The following is a 22,183-nucleotide window of genomic DNA, read 5'->3' on the forward strand; positions in this document are numbered from 1 at the left end:
GATATAGGACTGATGTTAGGGGTAGGTTCTTCACTCAGCGAGTCGTAAGTTCATGGAATGCCCTGCCAGTAGCAGTAGTGGACTCTCCCTCTTTATGGGTATTTAAGCGGGCATTGGATAGGTATATGGAGGATAGTGGGTTAGTGTAGGTTAGGTGGGCTTTGATCGGCGCAACATCGAGGGCTGAAGGGCCTGTACTGCGCTGTATTCTTCTATGTTCTATGTTCTATGTTCTATCAGTCTCTCTCTCCTTTTTTTTGGTTAGAGGTGGAGGCAAGGATGGAGACAATAATATATGGGCTTAACATTCCTTGAAACTGGGTTTTTCCTCACTCCATTTATCGGTGAGTGAGCCAACTTCTCCCAGAATGGTCTTCAGCGAAGTAACTCAGCCTTCCTCTATTAGAATTATGACCCTAATTCCAGATTCTCCAAGTAGGGGAAACATAATTTCCACTCAGGTCAAGGCCACTCAGGATCTTTCCTTATCAAGTAAGTCTTACCTGACCTTTTTAAACTCTGCAGGATAACCTGCTGATCCTTTCCCCATAAGGCAATCTGCTCATTCCAAGCTTGAGTCCAGTAAACTTACTCTGTTTCCAACACATTAATGTAAGTGTGATGCTCGGTACTAATACACAGCACTCCATATGTGGCCTTACCAAAATCCTGTATAATTGAAGCATAACCTCCACACTTTTGCATTTAATTCTTCTCCCAATAAAACATAACACTCTATTAACCTTCTTGATTACTTGCTGTGCCTTTACATTAAACTGCTGTATTTTGTGCACTAGGACACTCATATTTCTCTCCATGCCTGAGCTCTACAACCTCAACATTTAGATAATATGTCACTTCATTATTCCTTCAGCCCAAAATGGACCATTGCACCCTTTGCTACTATATACTGCATTTGCCAAATATTTCCTTTACACTTTCCTACCTACCTGTACTTCACCAACCTGATTCTTAACTGCCCTCTGGTTAATTAGGGGTGGGAAATAAATGTTGACATAGCCAGTGATGACCACATCCTGCAAATGAATGAGTTTTAAAAATTAGCAACAAAACAGGAGGACAGGAGCAGAGGGACCTCATGGTTCATATGTATGATTCTTTGAAGGTGGCCAGGCAAATTAAAACAGTTCTAACTTGTTACTAGCGTATTCATTGACTTTGATAACTCTCTGTTGTCATCATTAATTAATTAAGGAAAATTGTGGATTTAACAAATATAAGCATTAAGAGTGATGTTCACAAGCTGTTAGTTTGCTTGTGCATCTACCTTTGGAGAACAAGTGGACCAAATGGATTCTAATTCTATCATGATGGTCTGCTGCCCAAAACATAAATCAAATGTGGTCACCCTCTGAGAGAAAAAAAAATGTTCCCACCTCTCATTTCTGTCTGAAATGAGCAATACCTTATTTTTAAATTATAACCCTTTATTCTAGATCCTTCAACTAGAGGTAACATCTTTTCTACCTAAACCTGGTCAAGTTCCCTCAGAATCTTATCTGCTACTCTTTGAAACTCTATAGTATACAGGCCTAGCCTGACTAGACTTTCCTCCAAAGGTAATCTACTCATTCCAAGTATTAGTCTAGTAATCCTACGCTGCTTCCAAGATATTATCAGAAGTATGGTGACTGTACCTTATACAGTGCACCTTATACAGTCTTACCAACACGCTGTGTAATTGAAGCATAATCTCTCCAGTCTTTCTTTCAATTCCCCTTAGTTGGGTACAGCACAGGTCTGGTCAGGGTAACTCACCAGTTCCAGAGCAGAATGATCAGTAATGCATGCACTATTTCTAGGGCCACTTCCTTATGTACTCTGGGATGTAGACTGTATATTTATCATTCTGTGATCCCAACAGTTTCCCTAACGTATTTTCCCAAATAGTACTGATTTTCTTCAGTTCCTCCAATTCACTAGCCACTTATCCTGTTTTACTTTTGTGCTAAACTCAAATGAACAATTGTCAAAATTTAGCCATATGCCATTTAAATATTTGCCATTGTCTATCCACCATCCTACTCATCCGTTAAAGTAACATTTCCCAATTTATCATAGCCAGCTCATCCTTTAGATCATTGTAGTTTTATGGTTTTTAAGGTCTATGGAACAAAGGCCCTTGACTAATTAATATTATTTGATTTTTGGGAAATCTAAGGAATTGATTTAAAGAGACAAGGCATGGCAGTAGGGCTCAAGCTGTGATGTATGTTTCCTCCCCTGTGCAGATGGTTGGGCAGTGTCCAGGACCTAATGTGTGCAGATGGTGTCTCTCGGAAGCTTGTAATTTGGAACGGGAGCAGTCATTGCAGACACTGTTGAGCACCTACAAGACTGAGAGTCTCATGGGTAGCATGTACAGTGAAGTAGTCACTCAGCAGACTAAAATTCCACAGGCAGAGAGGAAATTGATGACTCCCAGGCAGGATAAGAGAGCTAGGCAGGTATTGTAGGAGTATTCTGTACACAAAGCCATACTATAGCGGAGGATATCCTGTCAGAGGAATGTAGCAAATGTGAAATTTGGTGCACCACAGCTGGCTCTGCTGCATGTGAGAGGAGATATAAATGTGGGAATGCTATTGTAATTTATAAGATGGTTGATTGTAGGGGAAATAGATAGACATTTCTTTGGCTACAAGTAAGATTCTAGGATAATATTTCACCTCTTGGGTGCTAGGATCAAGGATGTCTCAGAGTGCTACAGGACTTTCTGGAGTGGGAGGGTAAACAGCCAGTTATTGGTATACATACCAGTACCAGGTCATTAAAAAAAGGATTCTGAAAGGGGAGGATGAGCAGCCAGAAATTGTGGTACATGATATAGCCAGGAAAGGGATTAAGAATCTGAAAAGTGACTACAGAAAGCTAGGTTAGAAGCTGAAGAGCAGGTGATCTCGGGTTTGCTACCGGTGCTACAAGATAGTGAGGTGAGGAACAGTCAGCGAATGCAGTTTTAACACATGGCTGTGAGGCTGGTGCAGGAGGGAGGGCTTCAGATACCTAGACCATTGGTATACCTTATGGGGAAGGTAGGACCCGTACATGAAGGACGGGTTACACCTGAACTGGAGGGGCACAAATATCCTGGGTGGTTCAGGACAATTTAAACTCATTTGGAAGGGGGTTGGGAATCAGAGCTACATATCTGAAAGGAGGGCAGATGTAGATGGGGTTATGACAGGATGTAGTGAATCTATCGGGAATGTTTCTCACATGATGAAACAAAGGGATCCGTTAAAAGTGTGTCTGCCTTAACATCAGAAATAAGAGTGACGAACTTAGAGCATGGATCAGTACTTGGGGCTATGGTTTTGTGGCCATAACAGAGACGTCACAGGGGCAGGAATGGTTGCTTGACATTCCAGGGTTTAGAATGTTTAAAAAGAACAGGGAGGGTGGAAACAGAGGAGTGAGTATAGCATTGCTAATCAGAGAGTGCATCACAGCTACAGAAACAAAGGTTGTTGAGGAGGGTTTGTCTACTGAGTCAGTATGGGTGGAAGTTAGGAAGTTAGGAACAGCAAGGAGATTTTCTACAGAGTCCCTAATAGCAGTAGAGCAATTGAAGAACTCAGGCCAGCAGTTTTTGGAAAAATGCAGATGTAGCAGGGTTGTTGTTATGGATGATTTCAATTTTCCCAATATCGACTGGATCCTCCTAAGTGCAGATGCTTTGAATGGAGCCATTTTTGTCAGGTGTGTTCAGGAGGGTTTCCTCACTCAGTATGTAGACAGACCAATGAGGGGAGAAGCCATTTTAGATTTGGTGCTAGGCCAGGACAGGTGTCAGATCTTGTGATTTGAGAACACTTTGGTGACAGTGATCACAACTGCCTCACACTTACCATTTCCTTGGAGAGGGAAAGGAGCAGTTACCAAGGGAAGATACTTAATTGTGGAAAAGGACTTTATGATGCTATCAGACAGGTGTTGGGAAGTACAGACTGGGAGCAATTGTTCCACAGAAAGGGCACTGCAGACATGTGGAGACTGTTTAAGGAGCAGTTGTTGCAAGAGATGCATGGATTTGTTCAAGACAGGTAAGAAGGGGCAAGATTAAGGAACCTTGGATGATGAGAACAGAGGAGCTCCTCATGAAAACGAAGAAGGCAGTTTACGTACGGTGGAAGAAGCAAGCACAGCTTTAAAGGATTACAGGCTTGCTAGAAAGGAGTTCAGAAATGGAGAACCAGGTGGGTGCACAACAAAGGCTTGGCTGGAAGGATTAGGAAAAACCCAAAGGCATTTTACTCATAAGTGAGGAATAAGAGAATCATCAGGGAGAAGGTAGGGCCAAACATGTGTATTGTAGGGAACTTGTGCGTGGAGTCTGAGCAGATAGGGGAAGCCCTAAATGAGTTTTTTGCTTCAGTGATCACTAAGGAAAGGGACCTTGTTGTGAATGAAAACTTTGAGGAGCTGGTGTACAGGCTTGACCAAATCAAGATTGATGAAGTTTATGTGCTGGACATTTTGGAAAACATTAAGATTGATAAGTCCCCAGGGCCAGACCAGATTTATCCTAGGGTGCTCCAGCAAGCAAGAAAGGAGGTTGCTAAGCCGTTGGCAAAGATCTTTGCTTCCTCACTCTCCACGGGAGTCATACCAGAGGATTGGAAGGAGGTGAATGTTGTTCCTCTCTTCAAGAAGGATGATAAGGAAATCCATGGCAATTACAGATCAGTCAGTCTTACATCTGTGGTCAGTGAAGTTTTGGAAAGAATTCTGAGGGATAGGACTTATGACTATTTAGCAAAGCATAGTATGCTTAAAGGTAGTTCGCATGGCTCTGTGAGGGGGAAGGTCATGCCTCACAAATCTTATTGAGTTCTTTGAGGAGGTGACAAGCAGGATGAAAGTTGAGCAGTGGATGTGGTGCATATGGATTTCAACAAGGCATTTGATAAGGTTCCTCATGGTAGGCTCATTCATAAAGTCAGGAAGTATGGGATACAGGGAGATTTGGCTATCTGGATTCAGAATTGGTTGGTTGACAGAAGGCAGAGAGTGGTTGTATATGAAATGTATTCTGCCTGTAGGTCAGTGTTGAGTGGGGTCCCGCAGGGCTCTGTTCTTGGGCCTCTGCTCTTTGTAGTTTTTATAAATGACTTGGATGAGGAGGTTGAGGGGTGGGTTAGCAAATTTGCAGATGACACAAAGGTGTCATTGATAGTATAGAGGGCTATTGCAGGTTGCAGCGCAATATAGACAGGATGCAGAGCTGGGTTGAGAAATGACAGATGGAATTCAACCTGGATAAATGCGAAGTGATGCATTTTGGAAGGTTGAACTCGAATGCTGAATATAGGAGTAAAGACAGGATTCTTGGCACAGAGGGATCTTGGTGTTCCAGTACATAGATCCCTTAAAGTAGGTACACAAGTGGATAGGGTTGTTAAGCAAGCATATGGTGTTTTGGGCAAGCATATGGTATTAACAGGGGGATCAAGTTTAAGAGCCGCAAGGTTTTGCTGAAGCTCTACAAGACCCTGGTGAGACCACACTTGGAATATTGTGTCCAGTTCTGGTCACCCTACTATAGGAAAAATGCAGAGACTTGGAGAGGTTGCAAAGAAGGTTTACCAGGATGCTGCCTCATAAGTGCTTGCTTTTGAAGAGAGGTTGACTAAGCTTGGACCTTTCTCTCTGGAGAGAAGGAGGAAGAGAGGTGACCTAATTGAGGCATACAAGATAATGAGAGACATGGATAGAGCCAATAACAAGAGACATTTCCCCAGGGCAGGATTGACTGGCATGAGGGGCCATAGTTTTCAGATATTAGGAGAAAGAACGTCAGAGGAAGGTACTTTACGCAGACAGTTGTGAATGCCTGGAATGCGTTGCCATGGGTGGTGGTGGAAGCAGAGTCATTAGGGACATTTACGTGACTGCTGGATATGCACATGGATAGCAGTGAATTGAGGAGTGTGTACTTTAAGTTATTTTATTTTACATTAGGATTAATTCTTGACATAACATCGTGGGCTATACTTTTCTATGTTCTATGTAAGATCTTAAAAACGGGATATAGAGAATTAAGATGTAAATTAAAAAGCATACTTCAAAGGTAGTCAAGAGCAGAAATCACAGTATTTAACAGAGAAGTACATGGTGGACAAGGGAGAAGAGTTTCAGATTTGTGGGACATGGTTCTTGAGAAGGTGGAACCAGAACAACCTGGACAAGCTGCACCTGGACAGCACTGGAACTGATATCCTCGGGGTGTATTTGACAGTGTGATTGGAAAGAGTTTACATGAAAATGGCAAGGTACTGGGTGTCACAAAGCTGGGTCCTTTCTTCCTAAAAAAATCTTTTCCTTTTATCAATGATACTATGTCCTTGTTTTTTTTTCTCCAGAGTGATCGTAAAACAGTGATGGTTAGATTGGTTTGGTACAGAGATTAAAGGGCATTGAGAGACCTTTTTGTTTATGTGTAAACAGATGAGACTTCAAGCCGAAGTGGTCATGTTTTAGAAGTAACCTGTGTAAAGAAATGGTGGTCAGGTCTCTAGTTGAGCAGTTCAGCCCAGAACTAGTTAAGAGTTCAATAGTGAACTGTGTGAAAATTCTCTCCCTCTCTTTCTGTCCTCCTAGCTTCAATCTGTAAGCATCTGTTCCAGTTTTTAATTGTGTTTTCAGGGGGTTTGCTTATTGGGACTGTTGTATGTATTTGTTTTAGTATAATTAAGTCTAATTTGGATAGACTGAGTTCTGTAGGGGTTCTTTATTCTGTTCTTTGCATTTTATTGTGTAATTTTGTGAATAAATTTCTGTCTGTTTTAAAACCAATCTAGCTAGCAATCAATCTAGCTAGGTAATTCTCACTGTACACCTACCAAAACAAATTGCAAAGTTATGGTCTGAGAAGGTGGAACCAGAACAATCTGGACAAGCTGCACCTGGACAGCACTGGAACTGATATCCTAGGGGTGTATTTGACAGGGTCAGAAGTTACAAGTCACCAGGTTATATTCCAACAGGTTTATTTGAGGTTTCTGAACACTGCTCCTTTGTCAGGTAAAGTCTCTCCAAATGCAGATTGATTCTGTTCTTCTGAATTTCTTTCAACAGTCTCCCGAACCACTGAGGTTAGAATGACTGGCCTTGAGTTTCCGAATTGATCCTTTGCTGAGTTCTTGAATAAATGTACCATAGGCCTCCAGCATCTTTTCAAGTGCAAATTATACTTCAACAATATTCTGTATGTAAATGAGAGAGGCCTGTACTGAGAAATGTTTCCAACTTGTGGTTAAAATGTAAAGCAGACATTCTGTTTGGATAATTTTATGCAAAATTATTCACTTTTTATCAGTGATGTAAATATATTTATTATTATTAACTTACTTTGATAACTCTCTGTTGTCATCATTAATTTTACAAAATAAAGCTATAGATTTGGAAATTATGATCATTAAAGGTCAGAGTTCTGGTCACAAGCAGTAGCATGCTTGTCCATTTGCCCCTAGAGAACCAGTGGTTCAAATAGATTCTAAATCTGTGATGGTGGGTATGATGGATAACCATCTGGGTCTGCTGCCCAGACATAAAGCAAAAGTGGTCATCCTCTGAGAGAAAAAAAGTCCTCAGCTTAAAGAACACCACATACCTTTAAATGATAATCCCTAATTCCAGATTCTCCAATGAGAGGAAACATCTTTTCCACCTACACTTGGCCAAGTGCCCTGGATTCTATGTGCTTTAATAAAGTCATCTCTGACTCTTACAAGTGCTACAGAATACAGGCCTACGCCTACCTAGACTTTCCTCCTAAGGTAATCTACTCATTCCAAGTATTATTACAGTAAACCTACTCTGCTTCCAACACATTAACATCAGTACAGTACACAGCACTCCATATGCAGTCTTACCAACATCCTATATAAATGAAGTAGAATATTCCTCCTGACACACGTATTCAACTCCACTCAGAATAAAACGTTACACTCTGTTAGGCTTTCTGATGACTTCCTATACCTATAGATTAACATTCTGTAATTTATGCACATAGACACGCAGATTTCTTTTTACATTTCAGAGCTCTACGACCTCCCCATTTCGATAACGTGTTTCTTTATTATTCATGTGTGCCAATGGGCTGAGGAATGGCAGATGGAGTTTAATTTAGATTAAACTCCATATTTGTTATAATCTCATATCTATTGCATGTTGGTAAGGCAAACCAGGGGAGTACTTATCCAGTTCATGGTATGGTCTTCATGGTGCTGCCAAATTAAGAGACGTTGAGTTGTAGGTGCATAGTTTTTTGAAGCTGGAGTCCCAGGTAGACAGGTAGACAGGTCCCAGGTGGATGAAGAAGGTGCTTGGCTCTTCCACTTCATTGGTCAGAACATTAGAAGTAGTATCAAAAGGTTGCAGTTGCATAGGACATTGTTGAGGTCACTTTTAGAATACTGCATATAATTCTGGTTGCCCTTCTATGGGAAAGATGTTATTAAACTCGAGAGGTTGCAGAAAGATTTACATGGATGTTGCAATGGCTGGAGGGTTTGAGTTATCATGACAGGCTGAAGAGGCTGGGACAATTTTCCCTGGCGGTTGAGGGTGACCTTACAGTGTTGCATCAAATCATGTGTGGTATGGGTAGGTTGAACAGCCAAGGCTTTTTTTCTGAGAGTGGGGTGAGTCTAAAACTAGAGGATATAGGTTTCAGGTTAGAAGGGAAAGAGTTAAAAAGGACCTGACAAACAACCTTTTCTTTCGGGGAGGGGGGGTGCACATTTAGAATGAACTACCAGAGGGAATGGTGGAGGCAAGTATAATTTCAACATTTAACAAACAGCTGGATTGGTATATGATTAAAGGGATATCAGCCAAATGCTGGCAAATGGGACTAGGTCAGATTGGGACATCTGCTCAGCACGGACAAGTTGGACCAAAAGGTCTGCTTTCACACTGTATGACTCTATGACTCAATGACTTGTACAAGTGTATCACCACTTCCTTGTTTTTATACACTATGCCTTGATTTATAAACTGAAGCATCCTACAAGCCTTTTGAAGAACAGTTTAAATTTGCCTTGCTGCCTACAGAGGTTCAATTCCAGCCTCAGGCAACTGTCTGTGTGGAGTTTGCACATTCTCCCCGTGTCTATGTAGGTTTCCTTCGGTGCTCCAGGTTCCCCCAGGTGGGTTCGGTGTAGGTTAGGTGAATTGGTCATGCTAAATTGCCCATGGAATTCAGCAATGTGTAGGTTAGGTTCATTAGTCAGGGGAAATGTAGTGTAATAGGGTAAGGGAATTAGTCTGGGTAGGTTACATTTCTGAGGGTCGGTGTGGACTTGTTGAGCTAAAATGGCCTGTTTCCATATTGTAAGGATTCTATGAATCCTGAGGTTTTCTCCTGAATTCTTCTTGTTATGAAGTTGAAGGTATGTATTGTACTTTTAAGAAAGAGTGAATGCTGTTTTGCACTGAGGTCTTACAAGTACATGTTATATGATTGGTCAGCTGTCTTACAGTGTACTTGAAAACTGAAAATATGTAACATTTGGCTGTGAATACCTAAGTTGTTTTGATAGCAATTCAAATCTAACCAATTAATTTAAAGTGTGCCACAGTATGCTAAAATCCAATCAGGTTTGAATTTATTGTTTTGCCAGCCTCAAACTAATGTTTGGAGAACAAAGAAGCAAGCATTTTGAAAGTTAGACAGAGAGTAAATTGCTACCCAGACAGACTGCAATTTTGAACACTCTCTATAAAGAGTTACCTATTTCATATGAAACATCTTGCTAGTAAAAGAGAGAAGACGACACAAATAAATCTTCAGGTGAAAGAAGGAAATCACCAGAGATGACAGCCACTGTGTGGTTATGAAACTAAGTTGACGTAATTTTAATATGAGGTTTTATTGGAACAGTGTATTGTTACAGAGTTGGAGGCAGATCCTCAAACCTTTAAGAGAAAGGAGGCTTTGAGTTGTAAATAATTATTGTTTAAGGTTCACTTTTAGATTTAAAGAATAAATTGATATTTGTTCTTTAAATAGTGGAATTTAGGAGATCTCTGTCACTCATATTTAAACAGATTATGAGACAATGTGAGCTTTTCTCGGTGTTTGGATTAATTTACAGAAGAATTCACTGCCGTGTCATAACAGTTTGGATGCTCAGGTCCATGATTTGGACAGGTTTAGACAGATCCAGTCTGAGATTTGGATAGACTTGAACAGATTTGGAGTGTGAAGGATCCCAAAGATTTAAACACTTGCTGATTAGTGTCCTAGATCTTGAAATAAAATGTAGTTTGTTTAATTTCGGTTACTTGTAGTTGGTTAAATTAAAAGTGAAAGAAATGGTTCTTCAGATCACTAAAGTGATCCTGGGGTCTGAAGATGATTCCCAAATTTGCTAAGCAGGGTTAGAAAGACAAGTAGATTAGCAAGTTGATTAGAATTAGATGTATCTAAGAACAAAAATAAAGCTGAAATTGTAAAGGAGTGAAGCATTTAGGTGTGCTAGAGAAACAGACAAATGCAGTGGAGTTAGAAAATCGAGTTAGCAGATAAAGAAAGGGAAAGAAGTGCTATGAGATAAGAAAAGGAGAGAGAGAAAAAGAAAGAGAGAGAAGGTTCTTAGTTGAGCAAAGAGAGAGAGAAGAAAGAAATAGGTAGAGAGAGAAAGACAGGAAGAATAAAGGAGAAAGAATTTGAACTTCAGAAGTTGTGAATTAGTCAGGAAAGTCAAGTTAATAGGATGGAGACAAAGCAAGAATGTAGTGATATATACAAATATGTTAAAACATTGCCACACTTTGATGAGAAAGCCTTTTTTATTTCATTTGAAAAATTGGCTAGGTAAATGGCTAGGTCATTGTGAGTAACACTAGTTCAGGCTAAACTGATAGGCAGAGCTAGTGAGTTATTTGCAGTGCTGTCAGATGAGGGATCAACAGATTGTGAAGATGTCAAATAGGGTATTTTAAGTGCTTATGAATTTGGTAGCATAAATATATAGACAGCAGTTCAGAAACATAAAGAAGGAACCAGGTCAGACTTATGTTGTTTTTCAAAGAATTAAGCTTGAAAGATGGGTGTGGGCCTTAAAAATAGATAAGACCCATGAGGTTGCAAGAGAGATTATTCTGCTGAAGGAGTTTAAAAACTCACTTCCAGAGATGATAAGAATTCATGTCGATGAACAGAAAGTTTAAGAAGTGAGAAGAGCGGCAGAGACGGCAAATGAATATACATTGGTACTTAAGGCAAACTTCAGATTCTGTCAAGAATTTCATCCTGTGAGAAATAGCAATTGGGAGAAGGGAGATCCTACATGACAAAACAAAGAGTAGAGCACATTGGTAATTGTTTACCATGGGTTAAAAGTGAAATCAAAGAGGGGGAAAGGGAGGTGAAAGGCCTCAGGTGTTTTCACTGTAATGGAGTGGGATATGGAAAATTACAGTGCCAGTGGTTTAAGAAGGGCATTGGGAAAAGGTGTTTTCACTGCCAGAAGGTGGGACACATAAAGTCACTGTGCGGGTTGTTAAAGTAAGGTACTGTGGGACAGATGTAGTAAAAAGAGGCTAAGCCAGTGCCATTAGTGAAAGAAGTAAAGGAAACCCCAAGAAAAGTAGAGGAGCTACAGGAGAGTGAACAGCCTAGGCAGGAACTGGGTATGGAGATAATGCTTGATTACTTCACCTCTGTGGCTAAAGCTTACTCAGAAAGAACAGGGGGAGAAGGGAAAGAAGTTATAATTTTGAGAAATACAGGATCTCAACAATTTCTAGTAGTAAGAGATGAACACATTTGCACTCTTCCTGACCTGTTACCCAAGAGAATGGTACTTTGTGAGATAGATGGAGATAGGTTTAACTATGTAAGATCAGGCTCGAATGCCAACTCAAGACTAGGGAAGTAACAGTGGCAGTGATTGACAGGGTGTCAGTTCCAGGAACATAGCTTGTTCTTGGGAATAATTTAGTAAAATCCATAGTGGGAGTGACACCCCTTGTTGAAAAAGCGTAAGGAAGACCAGGGAATTGAATTAAAAGAAAAAAATACCCTGGAATTTTCCAGACTGTGTATTAACAAGATCCCACTATCATAAGTCACAGCACAAAGCAAAAACTAAAGAGAAAGGCGAAGGAGTTGAGGCTCAGTTAGTGGACATCCTGTTTGATGTAATGCTGCAGGAAATACCTGAACAGGCAGTGGGTCAGACAGAAGTGTTTAGTCCTGAAAGACTAATGACTTGCAACAGAAATATTACACAATAAAATACATATGCATACTCAGAAAAGGAGTCAGAATGTATTCCTGATGATTATTAGGGTGGTACGGTGGCACAGTGGTTAGCGCTGCTGCCTCACAGCGCCAGGGACCTGGGTTCAATTCCCACCTCAGGCGACTGACTGTGTGGAGTTTGCATATCCTCCCCGTGTCTGTGTGGGTTTCCTCCGGGTGCTCCGGTTTCCTCCCACAGTCCAAAGATGTGCAGGTGAATTGGCCATGCTAAATTGCCCGTGGTGTTAGGTAAGGGGTAAATGTATGGGTGGGTTGCGCTTCGGCGGGTCGGTGTGGACTTGTTGGGCCGAAGGGCCTGTTTCCACACTGTAAGTAATCTAATCTAAAAATTATCTTAAAGATGGAATCTTAAGACAAGAAAGGAGACCAGGGAAGGTTAGTGCACAGGAGAAATAGGCAGAAGTGCACCAGATTGTGTGTGGCTGGTAGTGTAGAGACAGTGTTACAGTAGCACATGAACAACCAGTAGGATGTCATCTAGGTGTGAGGAAGATTCAGGCTAAGGTACAAGAGTAATTCTATTGGCCTGGGATGCACAAGGACGTGGTTAACTTTTGATGTACATGTCATACATGCCAAATGGTAAATAAGCCACAGGTAGAAATAACATCAGCTCCTTTGTTGCCAGTTGCTGCATTCAAAGAACTTTTGATGCAGATTATTGACTGTGATTTGGAGGAGCTGGTGTTGGATAAAGTTAAAATCACACAACACCAGGCTGCAACCACCTGGTGAAGAAGCAGTACTTTGAAAGCTAGTGCTTCCAAATAAACCTTTTGGACAATAACCTGGTGTTGTCTATTTTTAACTATGATTGACTGTGTAGGTTCCCTCCTGAAAACTAAAAGTAGAAACCAGTACTTGCTAACTAGAATGGATGTGTCTCCTGAATATCCGGAGGCACTTCCATTACGGAATATTAAGGTAAAAAGGGTGGTAGAGGGGTTAATAGCTTTCTTTACATGGTAAGGGCTACCCAGAGAGATTCAATCAGACCAAGAGTCCAATTTACTGCTGGGCTGTTTAAGGAAGTCATGGATAGCTTAGGCATACAACACTTTAAATCATCCTGAATCCTAGGGAGCTTTGGAAAGGTGGCATGAAGACCATGTTAAGGATCCTGACCATGTCAGGATTACCCAAATGATTGGGATAAAAGTATTCCACTCATATTGTTTGCCATGAGAGATGCCTCAGATGGATCTACTTACTTTACTTTACTTCCTTTGTGTTAATATTCAGACATGAATTGAAATTACCTTTGAAATTACTTGAAGAGAAATTAACAGGACAAAAGTCGGAGATCTCATAATTGGATCATGTATTGGAGGTGAGGGAGAGAGTAGATTGGGTAGGGGAATTATCTAAACATAACCTTAAGAGGGCACAGCATAGAATGAAGCAGGTGGCAGATAAAAACTCTAAAATTTTCCTGTGGATTTGATGTATTAGCATTGTAATCAGTGGTAAGAGATCCCTTCAAAACCAAGTTTATTGGTCCCTATCAAATTCAGAAAAAGTTGAGTCAGGTAAACTATCTGGTAAAGATGCCAGATAGAAAAAATTATATTGGATATGTCATGTGAATATGTTGAAATCTTATTATAATAGAGAGAGGGAACTGGAGAAACAGGTGTTCATTACTGCCCTGCAGCATGAGGAATCAATCCAGATGGTGTGAGGTTTGATGTGTCTCAAAATGGGCGGTACGGTGGCACAGTGGTTAGCACTGCTGCCTCACAGCGCCAGAGCCCCAGGTTCGATTCCAGCCTTGGGCGACTGACTGTGTGGAGTTTGCACATTCTCCCCGTGTCTGCATGGGTTTCCTCCGGGTGCTCCGGTTTCCTCCCACAATCCAAAAATGTGCAGGTTAGGTGAATTGACCATGCTAAATTGTCCGTAGTGTTGGGTGAAGGGGTATGGGTCTGGGTGGTATACACTTCGGCGGGTCGGTGTGGATTTGTTGGGCCAAAAGGCCTGTTTCCACACTGTAAGTGACCTAATCTAATCTAAAATATGTTAAACAATGAGGGAGTCCTTGAGGAGTGGAACAGGTTGGTGAACCTTCTGTCTCAGGAGCAAAAAACGCAGCTGAAAGGTTTGTTGCAGCAAGATGAGGACATACGTAGGAATAAGATGAGGAGGATTAATGCTATTGTGCATGAGGTTGAAATAGGGAATGCTTTTCCAATAAAACAACACCTCTACAGGCTTAATCCTTTCAAAGCCAGACGGGTCCAGAGGGAAGTGGATACGATGCTCAACAAAAATCATTTCAAACTGAATCAGAGTGAGTGGAGCTTACCAATCGTGTTAGCCCCCAAACCTGACAGGGCTCAACGATTTTGTGAACACAATAACAAAATCAGACTCATACCCAATACCGAGATTGGAGAACTGTATCAAGAAAGTTGGACAAGCCAGTTATATCACAAAGTTGGACTTACTACATGGTTATTGGCAGCTAACTTTATCAGAGAAAGTGAAAGAGGTTTCTGTGTTTGTAACAGCAAATGGGCTATATCAATTCACAGTGATGCCTTTTGGAATGAAGAAAGCACCAGCTATATTCCAAAAACTCATGAACAGGGTTGTAGCTGGGTTAACAAACTGCAGTGCATCTGTTTGATGGAGTGATCTTTAGTGAATTATGAAAAGATCATATAGTACAGTTGGCAGAGCTTTTTGAACGAGTATAAGAAGCAACACTGGTAATAAAATTAAAGAAAGTACAATTCGTGAAGGCAGAGGTGACATTCTTGGAACCTAACATTTGTCATAGAACATTGATCCCAAGAAACACAAAGACAATGGCCACCAAAGAATTTCCATGACCAACCTCAAAGAAAGAAGTGCTTCACTTTTTGGGACTAAACGGATTCTGCAGGAAGTTTTTCCAAATTTCGGCAGCACTGTGTCACCATGAACACATTTACTGAAGAAGAGCACAAAGTTTTGGCAGACAGAACAATGCCAGGAGGCAATTGACAATGTAAAAACAGTGTTGACCTGTTTAGCTACACCGAAGTTTTTGAAACCCTTCAAATATACATACTATAGAAGGTGCAAAACTTGACCTAATCTTGAGAAATAAGGCAGGGCAGATGACTGAGGTGTCAGTGGGTGAGCACTTTAGAGCCAGCAACCATAATTCTATTAGTTTTGAACAGGTGATGGAAAAAGATAGACCTGATCTAAAACTTGATTTCTAAACTGAAGGAAAGATCATTTTCATGGTATTAGGCAAGAATCTTCAAAAGCTGATTAGGGGCAGATGTTTGCAAGTAAACGGATGGCTGGAAAATGGAAAGCCTTCAGAAATGAGATAACGAGACTCCAGGGATGATATATTTCTGTTCGGGTGAAAGGAAAGGCTGGTAGGTGTACGAAATTCTGGATGACTCAAGAAATTGAGGGTTTATTTAGAAAAAGGCAGCATATGTCAGATATAGACAGGATAGATCAAGTGAATCCTTAGAATAGTATAAAGGCAGTAGGAGTATACTTAAGAGGGAAATCAGGAGGGCAAAAAGGGCTTATGAGATAGCTTTGACAAACAGAGTTAAGAAGAATCCAAAGGGTTATTATAAAAACAATAAGGACAAAATAGTTACAAGGGAGAGAATAGGGCCCCTCAAAGATCATCAAGGCAGCCATTATGTGGAGCCACAGGAGATGGGGGAGATACTAAATGAGTATTTTGCATCAGTGTTTATTGTGGAAAAGGACATGGAAGTATAGAATGTAGGGAAATAGATGGTGACATCTTGAAAATGTCCATATTACAGAAGAGAAAGTGCTGGATGTCTTGAAACACATAAAGGTAGATAATTCCCCAGGACCTGATCAGGTGTACCCTTGAACTCTGTGAGAAGTGAGGGAAGTTATTGCTGGGCCCTTTGCTGAGATATTTGTATCATTGATAGTGACAGATGAGGTGCCGGAGACTGGAGGTTGGCTAACATGTAGTGTAGAGGACAAGCACTGCTGTGGTGGATGAGTTGTTGGAGGGAATCCTGAGGGACAGGATGCACATACATGTGGAAAGACTAGGACTGATTAGGGATAGTCAACATGGTTTTGTGCATGGAAAAATGTCTCACAAAATTGATTGAGATTTTTCAAGTAACAGAGAGGATTGATGAAGGCAGAGTGGTAGATGTGACCTATGTGGACTTCAGTAAGGGGATTGACAAGGTTCCCCATGGGAGACGAGTTAGCAAGGTTAGATCTCATGGATTACAGGGAAAACTAACTATTAGGGTACAAAACTGGCTCAAAGGTAGAAGGCAGAGGGTGATAGTGTAGATTTGTTTTTCAGATTGGAGGCCTGTGACCAGTGGAATACCACTGTGATCAATTCTGGGTCCACTACTTTTCATAATTTATATAAATTATTTGGATGGGAACATAAGAGGTATTGTTAGTAAGTTTGCAGATGACACCAAAATTTGAAGTGTAGTGGACAGTGAAAAAAGTTACCTCAGATTACAATGGGATCTTGATCAAATGGGCCAATGGGCTGAGGAGTGGCAAATAGAGTTTAATTTAGATAAATGTGAGGTGCTTCATTTTGGGAAAGCAAACCTTAGCAGGATTTACACACTTAATGCCTGAACTGCTGTGCTCTTCCAGCACCACTAATCCAGAATCTGGTTTCCAGCGTCTGCAGTCATTGTTTTTACACACTTAATGGTAAGGTCCCGGGGAATGTTGCTGAACAAAGAGACCTTGGAGTGCAGGTTCATAGCTCCTTGAAAGTGAAGTCACAGGTGGATAGGTTAGTGAAGAAGGCATTTGTTATGCTTCCCTTTATTAGTCAGAGTATTGAGCACAGGAGTTGGCAGGTCATGTTACGGCTGTACAGGACATTGGTTAGGCCACTTTTGGAATATTGTGTGCAATTCTGGTATCTTTCCTAATGGAAAGATGTTGTGAAACTTGAAAAGCTTTAGAAAAAAATTACAAGGATGTTGCCAGGGTTGCAGGATTTGAGCTATAGGGAAAGATTGAATGGACTGAGGCTGTTTTCCCTGCAGTGTCAAAGACTGAGGGGTGACCTTATAGAGGTTTATAAAATCATAAGGGACATGGGTATGATAAAGAGACAAAATCCTTTTTGCGGGGCAGGGGGATTGTTCAGAACTAGATGGCATAGGTTTAGGGGAAAGATATAAAAAAGCCCTAAGAGGCAACTTTTTCATGCAGACAGTGGCATATGTATGGAATGAGCTGCTAGAGGAAGTGGTGGAGGCTAGTACGATTGCAACATTTAATGGGCATTTGGAAGGGTATATGAATAGGAGGGGTTTGGAGGGATATGGGCCAAGTGCTGGCAGGTGGGACTAGATTGGGTGGGCCAAGTGCTGGTAGGTGGGACTAGATTGGGTTGGCTTGGATGAGTTGGACTGAATGGTCTGTTTCCGTGCTGTGCATCCGTATGACTCGAAGTTGCAATCGATGCCAGCGCTAGAGGAGTTGGATGTGTACTGCTACAGGATGATGATGATGGAATTGAACAGCCAATTGAATACTTTTCAAAGAAAATCAACACACATTAGACGAAAAAATTCCACGATTGAAAAGGAATTATTGAGCTTGGTACTGGCCTTACAACATTTTACTGTTTATTTGATGAACAATTTGTCAGAATCAGTTGTGTACATGTATCACAATCTTCTTACATTTTTGGAACAATTAAAGGACAGGAATATGAGACCATTTCATTGCAGTCTTTTGTTACAGACTCTTAATTTACAAATTGTACATGTTGTGGGTTGTAAAAATGCGATAGCAGATATGTTATCGTGGAGATAAAGGATAAGGTATAGATAAGATTGAACAGATATAATGCTTTATGTATATGTGTGCAGAAAATAATATGAACTGAGATTAATGTCCCATGTATTTCATTGTAATCAGGTTATGAATTAGAAAAGAAAATGAAGCCATCTTTTCATTATGATGGTTCATTTTGTTTTCTTAATGGGAGAGGTGTAATGAAGTTGAAGAGAGACCTTTAAGAGAGACTGAATGCTGTTTTGCACTGAGAACTTACAAGCACATGTTATATGATTAGCAGTCTTGGTGTACTGGAAAATTGAAAATATATAATATTTGGCTGTGAGCTAGATACCTGAGTTGTTTTAACAACAAATTGAATCTAACCAATCAGTTTAAGTTATGCCCCAGGGTTGAAAAACCCAATCTAGATTGAATTTATTGCTTTGCCAACCTCAAATCAATGAGACGATCCGATGTTTGGAGTATAAAAAAGCAGGCATTTTGGAAATTGACAGAGAGTAAACTGCCATCTAGAGAGACTGGCAGTCAAACACTCTTTATCAAAGGTATGGTTTTCATATGAAACACCTTTGCAGTAAAACACAGATGAAAACTCAGGGAGATCTTCATCCAAAGGAAGGAGGGCACTGGAGATGTTAAGTTGATGTAATTTTAATATGGGCTTTCATTGGAACAGTATGTTGTTATAGAGTTGGAGACAGATAACAAACCTTTAAGAGAAACAAGGTTTGGAGTGTACAAAGTTGTTGTTTAAGATTCAATTTTAGAGTTAAAGAATATATTGATCTTTTTTTCTTTAAATATTGGAATTTGAGAGTTCTCTGTCACTCATATTTTAACAGATTATGAGGCAAGGTGAGCTTTTCTGGGAGTTTGGTTCAATTAACAGAAGGGTTCATCACTGTGTTGTAACACACTTTAGTAGCTAATTTATTTTTATTCACAGGATGTGTGTGTCACTAGCTAGACCAGCATTGATTGTCCATTGCTAATTGCTCAGACAGCAGTTACAAATAAATTTGCTGATGAGGTAAAGGTAGGTCGGAAAGTTAGTTGTAAAGAGGAGATAGAAAACCCATAAAGTGTCAGAAATAGAGTGACGAACTTAAAGCATGGATCAGTAATTGGGGCTATGATGTTGTGGCCATAACGGAGACATGGGTTTCACAGGGGCAGGAATGGTTGCTTGATGTTCCAGAGTTTAGAACATTTAAAAAGAACAGGGAGAGTGGAAAAAGAGGAGGGGGTGTAGCATTGCTAGTCAGAGAGTGCATCACAGCTACAGAAACAAAAGTTGTTGAGGAAGGTTTGTCTACTGAGTCAGTATGGGTGGAGAAGGAACAGCAAGGGAACAGCCACCCAATTGGGGGGTTTTCTACAGACCACCTAATAGTAGTAGAGAGATCGAAGAATAGGCGGGCATATTCTGCAAAAATGCAAATGTAGCAGGGTTGTTGTTATGGGTGATTTCAATTTTCCCAATATCGACTGGAACCTCCTAAGTACAGATGTTTTGGATGAAGCCGTTTTTCTCAGCTGTGTTCAGGTGGGTTTCCTTTCTCAGTATGTAGACAGACCGACGAGGGGAGAGGCCATTTTGGATTTGGTGCTTGGGCAATGAGCCAGGACAGGCGTCAGATCTCACGATGGGAGAATACTTTGGTGACAATGATCACAACTGAGTCACATTTACCATCGCCTTGGAGAGGGAAAGGAGCAGTTACCAAGGAAAGATATTTAATTGGGGCAAAGGAAATTATGACGCTATCAGACAGGAGTTGGGAAGTACAGACTGGGAGCAATTGTTCCACAGAAAGGGCACAGCAGACATATGGAGACTATTTAAGGAGCAGTTGCTGCAATTGATGCACAAATTTGTTCCTCTGAGACAGGTAAGAAAGGGTAAGATTAAGGAACCTTGGATGACAAGAACAGAGGAGTTTCTCGTTAAAAGGAAGAAGACAGCTTACATAAGGTGGAGGAAGTAAGGATCTAGCACAGCTTTAAAGGATTGCAGGCTTGCTAGAAAGGAGCTCAGAAATGGACTGAGGAGAGTATCAAGGACTGCAGCACGATTTGGAAAGGATGCAGAGCTGGGCTGAGAAATGGCAGATGGAGTTCAACCAGGATAAAAATGAAGTGATGTATTTTGGAAGGTCAGACCCGAATGCTGAATATAGGAGTAAAGACAGGATTCTTGGCAGTGTGAAGGAACAGAGGGATTTTAGTGTTCCAGTACATAAATCCCTCAAAGTTGCCACCCAAGTGGATAGGATTATTAAGAAAGTATATGGTGTTTTGGCTTTCATTAACAGAGGGATTGAGTTTAAGAGCCGTAGGGTTTTGCTGCAGCTCTACAAGACCCTGGTGAGACCACACTTAGAATATTGTGTCCAGTTCCGGTTGGCCTACTAGAGGAAAGATACGGAGGCTTTGGAGAGGTTGCAAAGAAGGTTTACCAGGATGCTGCCTCAACTGGAGGACTTGTCTTATGCAGAGAGGTTGAATAGGCTCAGACTTTTCTCTCTGGAGAGAAGGAGGAAGAGAGGACACCTGATCGAGGTGTACAAAATAATGAGAGGAATAGATAGAGTCAATAGCCAGAGACTTTTCCCCAGGGCAGGATTGACCTGGGGAAAAGTTTTAAGATATTAGGAGGAAGGTATGGAGGACACATCAGAGGATAGGTTCTTTATGCAGAGAGTTGTGAATGCATGGAATGCGTTGCCATGGGTGATAGTGGAAGCAGAGTCGTTCAGGACATTTAAGCGACTGCTAGACATACACATGTATAGCAGTGAGTTGAGGGATGCGTAGGTTATTATATTTTACATTAGGATTAAACCTTGGCACAACATTGTGAGCCAAAGAGCCTATTCTGTGCTGTACTTTTCTATGTTCTATGTTCTACATTCTAAAGTGACAGCAATAGGCAAATTCCTTTGGCAAAGAAGTGGCAAATGTGCGAAAGTGTGAAATGGCTCATTTTGGCAGAAAGCAACATATTAACTAAATGGAGAGGTTGTGGAGCTCTGTGGCGCAGAGAAATCTCCATGTCCTAGTGCAAAAATTGCAGAGAGTTAGGTGTAGCAAGTAATCAGAAAGGCTAACAGAGTGTCATGCTTTATTGCAAGGCAAATTGAACAGAAGAGTAGGATGGTTCTGCTTCACCTATACTGGATGTTGGTAAGGCATGCAGTTTATAGTACTGGTGACCATGAAAGTGTTGGAGGCAGATTATGTTTACTCGACTACTACTTGGAATAAACTGATTGCCTTATGAGGAAAGGCTAGGCAAGCTAGGCCTGTATCCTGTGGAATTTGAAAGAGTCAGAGATAACTTAATTGAAGTAGATAAGATCCAAAGGGACCTAGACCAGGTATAGGTGGAAAAAAATGTGTCCATTGTTTGGAGACTCCAGTGTTAGGACTCATAATCCCAACAGAGGATGGCTATTGGGAGACTTCGCTGAGGAGCATTCTGGGAGAAGTCAGCTCAACCTTGACCAATCAGTGGAGTGAGTAAGAATCCAATGTCAAGGAATGGTAAGCATTGTGTTTTCATCCTTACCTCTTCCTCTAACTCAAAAAAAGGAGAGAAACTGTTTGAGCATTTGTTGTAGCTTAGAGGGTATTTGGTCTGCTTGTAAAATTGAACTGTAATTACAGGTATACCCAGTTTGTCTCTTTCTCTCTCTCTATTCCCGGTTCAGTGTGTTGTCTGTCTCTCTCTGTTGCCAGTTCAGTGTGTTATCTCTGTCTTTCTTTGTTTTCAGTTCACTGTATTCTCTGTTTGAAACTTGCCTTTCCCAATTCATTGTGTTGTCACTCTGTCTCTCTGTATTTCCAGTTCACTTTCTTGTCAGAATGTCTTTCTCTATTCCCAGGTGAGTGTGTTGTCTCTCTCTCTCTCCAGTATGTTGTCACACTATGTTCCTCTCTCACATCCCAGTTCAGTGTGTTGCTACCTTTTGTCTCTTTTCCCAGTTCAGTATGTTGTCTCACTTTTTTATCATTGACTAAAAAGAACCTTCTTCCTAGTTAGCATCTTGTTTTTAATGTATTTATAGAACGCTTGCA

Source organism: Chiloscyllium punctatum, chromosome 9, assembly GCF_047496795.1.
Source record: "Chiloscyllium punctatum isolate Juve2018m chromosome 9, sChiPun1.3, whole genome shotgun sequence".
NCBI classification, from domain to species: domain Eukaryota; kingdom Metazoa; phylum Chordata; class Chondrichthyes; order Orectolobiformes; family Hemiscylliidae; genus Chiloscyllium; species Chiloscyllium punctatum.